Raw genomic sequence first — 12,764 nt, 5'->3', positions numbered from 1 at the left:
CATAGTCAAAGCTTTTCTTAATTTTGGGTCAGTCACAGTGGTCAGGTATTCTTCCACTGTGTACTCTCTGTTTAGGGCCAAATAGCATTTTAGTTTGCTCAGTTTTTTGTTAATTCTTTCCAATGTGTCAACTAATTTTCTTTTTGTTTTCTCATGATTCAGTTGGGTCTAATTGTGTTGTTGTCCTGGGGCTCTGTGGGGTCTGTTTGTGTTTGTGAACAGAGGCCCAGAACCAGCTTGCTTAGGGGACTCTTCTCCAGGTTCATCTCTCTGTAGGTGATGGCTTTGTTATGGAAGGTTTGGGAATCGCTTCCTTTTAGGTGGTTGTAGAATTTAACAGCTCTTTTCTGGATTTTGATCATTAGCAGGTATCGGCCTAATTCTGCTCTGCTCTGCATGCATTTTTTTAGTGTTTTACGTTTGTACGCAGAGGATATTTTTTGCAGAAATATGCATGCGGAGCCTCAATTTGGTGTTTGTCCCATTTTGTGAATTCTTGGATGGTGAGCAGACCCCAGACCTCACAACCATGAAGGGCAATAGGTTCTATAACTGATTCAAGTATTTTTAGCCAGATCCTAATTTGTATGTCAAATTGCATGTTCTTTTTGATGGCATAGAAGGCCCTTCTTGCCTTGTCTCTCAGATCGTTCACAGCTTTGTGGAAGTTACCTGTGGCGCTGATGTTCAGGCCGCGGTATGCATCATTTTTTGTGTGCTCTACGACAACGTTATCTAGATGGAATTTGTATTTGTGTTCCTGGCAACTGGACGTTTTTTGGAACACAGTTATTTTTGTTTTAATGAGATTTACTGTCAGGGCCCAGGTCTGACAGAATCTGTGCAGAAGATCTAGGTGCTGCTGTAGGCCCTCCTTGGTTGGGGACAGAAGCACCAGATCATCAGCAAACAGTAGACATTTGACAGATTATAGTAGGGTGAGGCCGGGTGACTGTTCTAGTACCCTTGCCATTTTGTTGATATATATGTTGAAGAGGGTGGGGCTTAAGCTGCATCCCTGTCTCATCCCACGGCCCTATGGAAAGAAATATGTGTGTTTTCTTTGCCAATTTCTCTCTCTCTCTCTCTCTCTCTCTGTTCACCCCACCCTAGAGAGACTTGTTAACCTCTACAGAGTACCTAACCCGGATCCGGGAGCACCCCCCCCCCCCACACACTGATTAGCATCGCTAGCATAGCGTCACAATTAAATAGTAGCATCTAAATATCATTAAATCACAAGTCCAAGACACCCAATGAAAGACACAGATCTTGTGAATAAAACCACCATTTCAGATTTTTTAAATGTTTTACAGGGAAGACAAAATATGTAAATCTATTAGCTAAACACGTTAGCAAAAGACACCATTTTCTTACTCCAACAGTTTCTTACTCCATCAGGTGCTATCACCAATTCGGCTAAACTAAGATATTGATAGCCACAAACCAACAAACAAATTTATAAGATGACAGTCTGATAACATATTTATGGTATAGCATAGTTTTTTTTTTTTAAATGTGCATTTTTCAGGTATAAATCACAGTTCTACATTGCAGCTGCAATCTGATATAGTGCTGATGCAGCTAGAACAATTACAGAGACCAACGTTATATAACTAATTACTTGTCTTAAAACATTTCAGAAAAAATACACAGCGTACAGACATTGAAAGCCCAACATCTGGTGAATCCAAACAATATTTCAGATTTTTTAAATGTTTTATAGCGAAAACAAAATGTATCGCTAATTAGCATAACCAGGCCAGCCAAAACCAGCTGGACGCGCGCGACCAGTTCACATGCACGACAGATATATGAAATAACATCGTAAATTGGGTCTTACTATTGCTGGTCTTTCATCAGAATGTTGATCAAGGTGTCCTTAGTCCTGATGAGTCGTTCAATCCATTCACAATGGCAACCTCCCCTCTTCATTCAGCCTGGGTACTGGTCGACTGGCACGGTCAATTCCCAAAGTTAAAAAACTCAAAGAACGGAACACGGCAAAACTCCCGAAAAAATTCTAATAATCTGATTAAACTATATTGAAAAAACATACATTACGGTGATATGGTCACATGTAGCAAACAAACTTCGACACGGAGATAGTTTTCATCCATAACGTCAGCATAACAAAAGACAATGCCACCTCTGAAAACGCGCATCTCAGAAACCGGAAGTTGTCGGTCACGCTAAAGAAATAAGTCTTATTTCACGTCAGTACAAGATAAACAAAAAATTTCTCCTCTGACGTCTTCCAAACACCCATAGGAAGAAGTAGGAAGTGTCATTCGGGTCATAGGTGGCGTGACCATATATAGGCAGAGCTTTGAAGCGAGCATACACATCTTGCAATCTTTTTCAGGCTCAGGGAAAGTGCTGTGAAATGACCTGTGTTTGACTCAGAGACTCAATTGGAACGGTTTTAGAAACCATAGCTTGTTTTCTATCCAATGCTATATGGTTATATGCATATAGTAACAGCAATAATTGAATAAGAGGCAGTTTAGTCTGTAGAGGCAATTATGCTAATGCGAAATAGCACCCCCTGTATTCTCAAGAAGTTAAAAGCTTCACCATCGCCTGTGCTGGGTCCTGTTTTGTAAAATGTGTGAATTTTATGACATCAAACCCGGCAGTAAAAGCAAAGCCTCAGCTAATTAGCGTGTGGTGTGAGGTGAGTGGCGAAGAGCGGGCGTGCCACTGCTAGATGTGCCTTAATCATTGTTTACTAGGGAGCTCAGCAGGGTCTTTGGCTCCTGCCTTCCTTCTCTCTCCCGTCCCCTTCTCTTCTCTTCTCACCCTCTAGCCGTACTTTCTATTGCATTTTCATGTTCTCTCCTTCTCATACTGCTCATAAACTAATCAAAGCTGGGAAAAGATTACAGAAAGGTCTTGATGATCAGCTGTATAACTCCAAATATAATATCAGGATTTAGTAGTACAGGTAAACATATGACGAATATATGCTTTTTACTGACATTTGCATTTCCTAATATGAGCAATAAATGCACCAGAAAATTGCATACAACTACATTCTCTACAACAGCTCTATAATATCACTACTGAATTCTCTTTTTCATACAAGGTTATTTTCTTTCATTTGCTGGATTGTCCCTTGATGGTTTAGCTCTTCATAAGTGGCTACAAGCGTCATTTGGCTTTGTTGGGGTGGAAGAAAGGGGGTGTCCAACTGGAGAGAAGTATGTGCATTAGCATTCAACGAGAGAGGGGAAGAAAAGGAGGTTGTGGATCGGAAAGTGGCCACTGCCTCTTTAAGATGGGTTTAAGTGATCAAAATTTCATGCAAGGCTGCTATTGGTGGTTTAATGTTGCGCTTTAAGGGAGTTGATTAATGGTTGCCATGTGTGGACAGGGTTTTGGAGGGGGATTTTGGGCTGGGGGCCTGAGAGTGTGGAGAGACGTTGAAGCAGACTTCCGAGGTCTGGGCTGGGGAGTTTGGAAAGCCGAGAAGGAGAGGAGAGGAGAGAAGAGAAGTCTCACGGAGGGGCTCAGAAAAGGCCAGCCATATGAGATTACAGCATACCTAAGAAATGTGCTCGTCGGGAAAGTTTGTGTATTTTGGGAAGCGCTCCAAATTTTCCACAGACAGCTTTTCATTTTTAGGGTTATCTCACTCGCTCCCCCCTCTCCCTCTCCCCGTCGTTTGGACTAATTGCGTGGCATAGCGCCCGCTGAGTCAATACGAGAAGGTCTCCTGCTTTCCTTTTTTTCTCCCTTCACCTCTCTCTCCAAACATTCGCTGATAGTGTGTGTATTTTTTGAATGCAAAGGATAACATGTCAGTATATTTTTCAAGTACATGCGTTCAGGACTCTTTTGTAGGTTTAATTTAAAAGGGGGGATGATTTGTATCAGAAAGAGCCAAAGTTTCCAGTTTGTGGCTGACAGACGAGCCATGCAGTAGCTACAGGTATATCCTCTAAACACACACAGTGGAACCCCAAGAAAAGTAAGCACAAGAAATATAGATGTTTGGATAAACTTCTGTACAGGTTCATAGTGGATCATTAAAGTAATTGTGACATTAATTGACTTTGCACGTACACCATTTCTCTAGGGTATGCTTGAAATCTACATTCAGGCACAGAGACATGGAACACTTCTATTGGGACATGTGTAGGTATGTGAATCATTGTGTTAGTCCACTTCAATTTACAAAATTACCATCTTTGCTGAAGATATTTATTTGAAGGGAAACACTTGTTTGTGTTGTTGTCATAGTACTTAGTAATAAGAGTATGGGAAATCCAAATAACACCATGCTTGTCTGTTGAACAGGCTTGGGCCATACTTGCGGACATAAAAAAATTATTTAAACATCACCCAATTAAAATAACTGACGTAGTGTCAAGCTGATGTAGTGCCGGGGCAGTAGGTAGCCTAGTGGTTAGAGTGTTGGAATAGTAACCGAAAGATTGCAAGATTGAATCCCAGAGCCGACAAGGTAAAAATCTGTCATTCTGCCCGTCACACTGTTCCTAGGCTGCCCCTAACCCACTGTTCCTAGGCTGTCATTGAAAATAAAAATTTGTTCTTAACTGACTTGCCTAGTTAAATTAAGGTAAAAAAATGTGATAGAACGCTTCATCACGAGTCTTCAACCTTTTCTTGCCCAGGGACCCCCGCCTAGGCAAACCGGCAACCCAGGGACCCTCATCATATTTAAGCAATTTTTTTTTCTTCATGCATGTCTTATCTTATAATCAGGTGCATGACAAGGAGAACTCATTCACATTTTTAGGTGAATACATTTGGTATTCACCTAAAAATGTTAATTATTATTGAAAATGTTAATTATTATTTTGACCTCCCCACATTATAATTGGAAGAGAAAGTGTAAACTCTAACCTAGCCAATTAGCTAGAAAGGTAACTCCAAACAAATTTTTGCTAATAGCATCTGTTTCGCTGGTTTAACAAAGGTTAGCCATGTATTGACAAAAATGTATTTATGTCCAAGACAAAAAGCTTACCAGCAGCCAGCGGCGCTTGCCATGACTGGTACTGGCTGGTGCTTTTTCAAAGCCTATGTCAGATAATTTGCTCCAATGAGTGTAATTTGCTCAATATTAATTTATTCTCCTATTTTATACTGTAGGTTTTGAAACATTTACCGGACCCCAGGTTGAATACCCCTGCGTTCCATTGTAGCTGGTTCCATCAGATAACCTGGCACACGTTAGCCCAATGCTAACATCACCAGGTAGCAGTGATTATTTCCTGCACAAACATCCTCATCGGCCTATCAAAGATGTTCAACTTTTTCTCCATAAACCAATGGCATTTCTTGAAATGGGTCAACTCGGCAACCAGAGGGATTTTGTAAACCTCCAAAGTCAATGTTATGTTTTTTTCCCCAGTTGGTCTGTCACAATTACCAATATGTTGCATTATCCATTCCTTGACTAGGCTACTACGTACTAACAAACTTCAAAATACATGTTCTTGCACGTTTTCACAAACGTGCACGTTGTTGCTTATCCCTTTCACACACATCCATGTGCTTTTACAGGAAAAAGATCAATTATGTCTATACAATATGTACATTTGAAGAAAAAAAATTGAGCCTCGTGGATTTGTCAAAAAGCTGTCATTTGACACTATTGACATTGCGCCCAGGTGGCGTACAGCAACAAGGCACTTAACTCTGAATTTCTGGGGTTGTCACGGCCGTTGAAAAAAGAGGACCAAGGTGTAGCATGGTGAGAGTACATACTTTTAATAGTAGATGTCACCAACAAAACAATAAACAATACGAAAACAAACCGTGAAGCTTAAGGCAAATGTGCCATCAAACAAAGTTAACTTCCCACAAAGACAGGTGGGAAAAAAGGCTACTTAAGTATGGTTCCCAATCAGAGACAACGATACACAGCTGTCCCTGATTGAAAACATAGAAAAACATAGAAATAGAAGATCATAGAAACACAAAACATAGAATGCCCACCCTAACTCACGCCCTGACCAAACCAAAATAGAGACATAAAAAGGATCTCTAAGGTCAGGGCGTGACAGTACCCCCACCCAAAGGTGCGGACTCCGGCCGCAAAACCTAAACCTATAGGGGAGGGTCTGTGTGGGCATCTATCCGCGGTGGCGGCTCAGGTGTGGGACGCAGACCCCGCTCCACCGCTGGCTCACTTTGGTGGCACCTCTGGTGCGGGGACCCTCGCCGCCAACCCCGGACTGGGGACCCTCGCTGCGGGCCCTGGACTGGGCACCCTCGTTGAAGACTCCGGACTGGAGACCGTCTATGGAGGCTCCGGGCTGGAGACCGTCTCTGGAGGCTCCGGGCTGGAGGCCGTCCCTGGAGGCTCCGGGCTGGAGACTGTCTCTGGAGGCTCCGGGCTGGAGACCGTCTCTGGAGTGGAGAGACACACAGGAGGCCTGGCTCTGGGAGCAGGCACAGGACTCGCCAGGCTGGGGAGACATACAGGAGGCTTCTTCCTTGGCCGAGGCACCGGATACACTGGGTCGTGGAGGTGCACTGGCGGTCTCGAGCGCATAGCTGGCACAACCCCTTCTGGCTGGATGCCCACTTCCACCCGGCAAATGGGGGACGCTGGCACCAAGCACACCGGCCTGTGAATGCTCAACCGAGACACATTGCGCATCACCCCATAGCACGGGGCCTGACCAGTCACATGCTCGCCATGGTAAGCACGGGGAGTTGGCTCAGGTCTCCAACCTGACTCAGCCACACTCCCCGTGTGCCACACTCCCCGTGTGCCCCCCCCCCCCCCCCCCCCCAAAAAAATGTTGGGGCTGCCTCTTGGGCTTCCTTGCCAGCCGTGTTCCCTCATAACGCTGCCGCTCCGCCCTAGCTGCCTCCAGTTCCTCCCTTGGACGGCGATACTCCCCAGCCTGCCTCCAGGGTCCCTTACCATCCAGGATCTCTTCCCATGTCCAGAAGTCCTTTCTACCACGCTGCTTGGTCCTTTGGTGGTGGGATGTTCTGTCACGGCCGTTGAAAAAAGAGGACCAAGGTGCAGCGTGGTGAGCGTACATACTTTTAATAGTAGATGTCGCCAACAAAACAATAAACAATACCAAAACAAACCGTGAAGCTTAAGGCAATGTGCCATCAAACAAAGTTAATTTCCCACAAAGACAGGTGGGGAAAAAGACTACTTAATTTAAGTATGGTTCCCAATCAGAGACAACGATAGACAGCTGTCCCTGATTGAGAACCATACCCGGCCAAAACATAGAAATAGAAAATCATAGAAACACAAAACATAGAATGCCCACCCCAACTCACACCCTGACCAAACCAAAATAGAGACATAAAAAGGATCTCTAAGGTCAGGGCGTGACAGGGGTACAGAAAGCATGGGTTCATATCCCCTTCAAATTAAGCTTTTTTGTTAAGGAAACAACTGTTTACTGTTCATCCTCGATGCTCTATTCAAGTAAGGCATATGTGTTGTAGTGGATGATTAAAAAAATGTTTCAAAAGTTGTACATGTAAGTGTAGCCTGCAAAATGAATTAAATGGTGTTTTAAGTTTAACATTAAGATTATACAAAGTTATTATATTCTGTGTGTTAGACCTATGTAGAGTACTAATGAATCATTAACTGATCTTGTGAGACATTGATTCAGCTTTGATCTAAACTTTATTAAATTAGCACCATTCTGAGAAGTGTCGGAGCATCACTAACATTACACTCCTGTACCATGTGTCAGTTTGCAAGAGGGACTCCAAAAAGCTCCTCATTAAATATATTTACTTACAAGGTTTTGGCTGTAATTCCCTTTGCAACACACTATCACTGTGAGGACATACGCTGGGAGACGAGAAGCAAGTACAGGGAGTGAATATTTAATAAATAACGGACATGAAACAAATCAAGGACCGTGTCTGGACAATGGGAACAAAACAACATTAATGCTGACATGAGGATCAAACTGAGGAACAGACAGATATAGAGGGGACAATCAACAAAGTGAAGGAGTCCAAGTGAGTCCAATGAAGTGCTGATGCACACAACGATGATGACAGGTGTGCGTAATGATGGGCAGCCTGGTGCCCTTGAGTGCCAGACAGGGGGAGTGGGAGCAGGTGTGATAATCACAATGTAATTCTACATTTCAAAGGAAAACAATTGAAAAGTCACTGCCACCTGGTCATCTTAGCATAGGGCTAAATTGTGCCCGGTTATCTGATGGGACCAGCTACTGTACATTGTAACATTCTATCACGTGACACTACGTCAACAATTTTAATTAGCTGATGCTTAAGCTTAACCTTGAACTAATGTTCTTAAGTATGGCGCCAAAGGTTTCAGAGATTCTCTCTCAGATTAAGGTAAGATATTACATGCAATGGCCTGGGTAAAAAATATTACAACTGATCTGATAGAAGCTAGAACTCCTGGTGCTGGAACAAGCTCTCACAGATGATCTCCAAACGTCAGATTTAGAAGTGTTTTTGTTGCTCCTGCTGCTCTGTATCGTTCCATTTCTCCAAACGTAAAATGTAATAGTTAAGGGTTAAGTTTAGGCACTCAATCCGAATGATCAAGGTAAAGGTTTGGGATAGCATTAAAACCTTTACGTTTAGGCACTCATTCAAAATGGTTAAGGTAAGGGTTAAGATTTGGGACAGGTTTAAACCCCCCCCCCCCCCCCCCCTAAAAACATGATTGTGATCCAGAATCATGGGATTTTGCCTATCCACCGGATCTCCCTGTTGCCCCTAGTGGCCGGTTTTGAAGGCATTTCCTGATGTCCAATTTTGGCATCAATCTTTAAAAAAAACAGAGTAGCATCAGTAATAGCAGTGAACACAGGCCATGCCTCCACCTGCTGTTCAGCCTCTACCCAGGCCCTGTGCAGCCAGAACTCAGTAGCTCTAATAGTCTGTGTGAAAATGCTGCTCCAGACTACTGCTCCAGAGGCCTGCCAAACACTGACCCACTTCCACAGCTGTAAACCTTTGACTCAGAGACTCTGGTTGTCTTAGTTCAAATCAAATTCTATTTGTCACATGCGCTGAATACAACAGGTGTAGACCTTACTGTGAAATGCTTTTTATAAGCCCTTAACCAGCAATGCAGTTTTAAAATAAAAAAAAAATAAAACCAAATAAAATGAAGTAAAAAATAAATAATAATAACACAATAAAATATGTTATGCGGAGTGGAACAGGGGAACCCAAGAGCAGACTCAGATGAGCAGACTGGGATAAAGTAACCAAGGTATTTATTGAAACACAAGGGGGAGATCGGGCATGTGGCTGGAAATCAGGTGCGGAGGCTGAGGCTGGAGCGAGAGGGGTTGAGACAGGGTAAGCAGGAGGGGAATCCAAGGGAGTAGTAGAGTGGAGAATCCAGGACAGAGTAGCAGGATGACGAGACGTGGGACTGGAGACAGGGAGCAGAGTCAGAGCGGGCCGAACTGTAGCGGAGAGGAAAACAGCGTCAGGCAAGGAAAACAAGCACAACAGGATCTGAATAGTAACAAACGGCTAGAAACGTAGACTGACTGAGCAGAGATTACGATCTGGCAGTGTGGAAGTGGCAGGGCTGAGTATTAGTAGAGGTCTTGATTATGGAACAGGTTGCAGCTGGTGGGGATCTGCTTTGACTCCAGCACATCTGTCTCCGCCCCCACACAATCACACACACACACACACACACACACACACACACACACATAAGGAGGGAAAGAGCACTGGGGGAGGCGGCAGGTCAAGGCGACACAGGATGAGCAATAGAGGGCGTTGCAGGAGCAGATGTGACAGCTACATACAGTGAGTACTGGTACCGAGTCAATGTGCAGGGGTACAGGTTCGTCGAGGTAATTTATGTAATATGTACATGTACTGTAGGCAGGGGTAAAGTGACTATGCATAGAATAAACAGCGAGTAGCAGCAGCGTAAAAAAAAAAGGGAGGGGGGGTCAGTGCAACTAGCAGTCTTATGGCTCGGGGTAGAAGCTGTCAAGGATCCTTTTGGACCTATACTTGGCGCCCCGGTACTGCTTGCCATGCGGTAGCAGAGAGAACAGTATATGACTAGGGTGGCTGGAGTCTATCACAATTTTAAGGCCCTCCTCTGACACCGCCTGGTTTCGAGGTCCTGGATGGCAGGAAGCTTGGCCCCAGTGATGTACTGAGCTGTACTCACTACCCTCTGTAATGCCTTGAGGTCAGATGCCAAGCAGGTACCATACCAGGCAGTGATGCAACAAGTCAGGATGCTCTCCATGGTGCAGCTGTAGAACCTTTGGACGATCTGAGTACCCATGCCAAATCTTTTCAGTCTCCTGAGAGCGAACAGGAGTTGTCATGCCCTCTTCACGAAAGGCTTGGTGTTAGTTTGTTGGTGATGTGGACACCATGGAACTTGAAGCTCTCGACCTGCTTCACTTCAGCCACGTCGATATGAATGGGGGCGTGCTTGCCCCTCCTTTTCCTGTAGTCCACGATCAGCTCCTTTGTCTTGATCATGTTGAGGGAGAGGCTGTTGTCCTGACACCACACTTCCAGGTCTGTAACCTCCTCCCTATAGATTGTCTCATTGTTGTCGGTGATCAGGCCTACCACCGTGGTGTCATCGGTCCTTAGCTTAGTGATGAGCTTTGAGGTTACTATGTTGTTGAACACTGACCTGTAGTCAATGAACAGCATTCTCACGTAGGTGTTCCTTTTGTTCAGGTGTGAAAGGACAGTGTGGAGTGCAATAGAGATTGTGTAATCTGTGGATCTGTTGGGGCGGTACGCGAATTGGAGTGGGTTTAGGGTTTCTGGGTTGATGGCGTTGATGTGAGCCACAAGCAGCATTTCAAAGCACTTCATGGCTAAAGACGTGAGTGCTACGAGTCGGTAGTCATTTAGGCAGGTTACCTTGGTGTTCTTGGCCACAGGGACTATGGTGGTTTGCTTAAACATGTAGGTATGACTGACTAGGTCAGGGACAGGCTGAAAATATCACTGAAGACACTTGCCAGTTGGTCAGCGCATGCTCTGAGTACACGTCCTGGTATTCCGTATGGACCTGCGGCCTTGTGAATGTTGACCTGTTTAAAGGTCTTACTCACGTCGGCTATGGAGAGCGTGATCACACAGTCGTCCAGAACAGCTGGTGCTTTGCCTGCTTCAGTGTTGCTTGTCTCGAAGCTCTCATAAAAGTAATTTAGCTCATCTGGTAGGCTTTCTGTCACTGGGCAGCTCGCAGCTGGGCTTCTCTTTGTATTCCGTAAAAGTTTGCAAGCAATGCCACATCTGAGGGGCATCATAGCTGATGTAGTAGGATTCAATCTTAGTCCTGTATTGACACTTTGCCTGTTTGATGTTTTTTTCGAAGGGCGTAGCGGGATTTCTTATAAGCATCCAGGTTATTGGGCTCCCGAGTGGTGCAGTGGTCTAAGGCACTGCATATCAGTGCTAAAGGCGTTACTACAGACCCTGGTTCGATTCCAGACTGTATCATAACTGGCCGTGATTGGGAGTCCCATAGGGTGGCGCACAATTGGCCCAGTGTCGTTAAGGATTGGCTGGGGTAGGCAATCATTGTAAATAAGAATTTGTTCTTAACTGACTTGCCTAGTTAAATAAAGGTTCAATAAAAAAATTGTTAATTTAAAATTGTCCCGCTCCTTGAAAGTGGCAGCTCTACCCTTTAGCTCAGTGAGGATGTTGTCTGTTATCCATAGCTTCTGGTTGGAGTATGTACGTATGGTCACTGTGGGGATGACGTCATCAATGCACTTACTGATGAACCTTGTGACTGATGTGTTATACTCCTCAATGCCATCGGATTAATCCCGGAACATATTCCAGTCTGTGCTAGGAAAACAGTCCTGTAGCTTAGCATTTGCATCATCTGACCACTTCCGTATTGAGCGAGTGACTGGTACTTCCTGCTCGGTCTGCAAGAAACACCTTTCTGTTTACATGTACTGGTAGGCCTACAGTGTACCACTACCAGACATGTTTCAAAGGGCTTATGTTAAAAATACACAATTTCATAAACTATTATAGTAATAATAATAGTAATAATCTTTTTCACTCTATACTTCTTATTATCAAAACACACATTCCCATACTTAAATATGCCAATTAATAGGATTTTAATAATTAGAAAGGCACCAATATCAACAAAAGTCAAATCTAAGTTTTTACTTGATGCACAGTACACCTTGTATTTTTCAGATATTCCAATGAGCTCGTGTCTTTACGAATTCCCAATTTTAACAGCTTGCAGCTGAAATATATTGCTGAGCAGTTAATTAAATCTGTCTTCCATCTCAAGACAGTGGAATTAAGTAAAGCATGCATATGGATTAGTTACTCCTCCTCTGTCACTGATTTATAAGACCACACCCTACAGCCTTCAGATGCTAGATTCTGAACAAACTCTCCTTCACAAATGAGTATAGGGAAGAATGCTTCTCTTGCTGTATGCATTTTTTATAAATAAATATAGTGGCTAGAATTGACCTATAGAAAAAAACATTGACTGAATTTCAAGTAATAAATAATTAGTAAGGAATATTAGTCATGTTGGTAACAGAGTTACCAATACAGCTTGCCCTCACAGAAGAGCTGGAGCGAACAGCCTATAACACAGCTTGGCTGTGGCTGTCTGGATGGCCTGTCTCTGCCCCCCTCTCTCACATAGATACTCATCAGCTTTTAAAGGATTCCGTTGGCCCCTATCTTCCATCAACAGTACCTTACGACACACGCTGCCTTGGCACTACAAATCTAATTACTTTTATCCTTAGCTAATA

Source organism: Salvelinus fontinalis, chromosome 4, assembly GCF_029448725.1.
Source record: "Salvelinus fontinalis isolate EN_2023a chromosome 4, ASM2944872v1, whole genome shotgun sequence".
NCBI classification, from domain to species: domain Eukaryota; kingdom Metazoa; phylum Chordata; class Actinopteri; order Salmoniformes; family Salmonidae; genus Salvelinus; species Salvelinus fontinalis.
Note: the sequence above shows the minus strand (reverse complement) of the source record.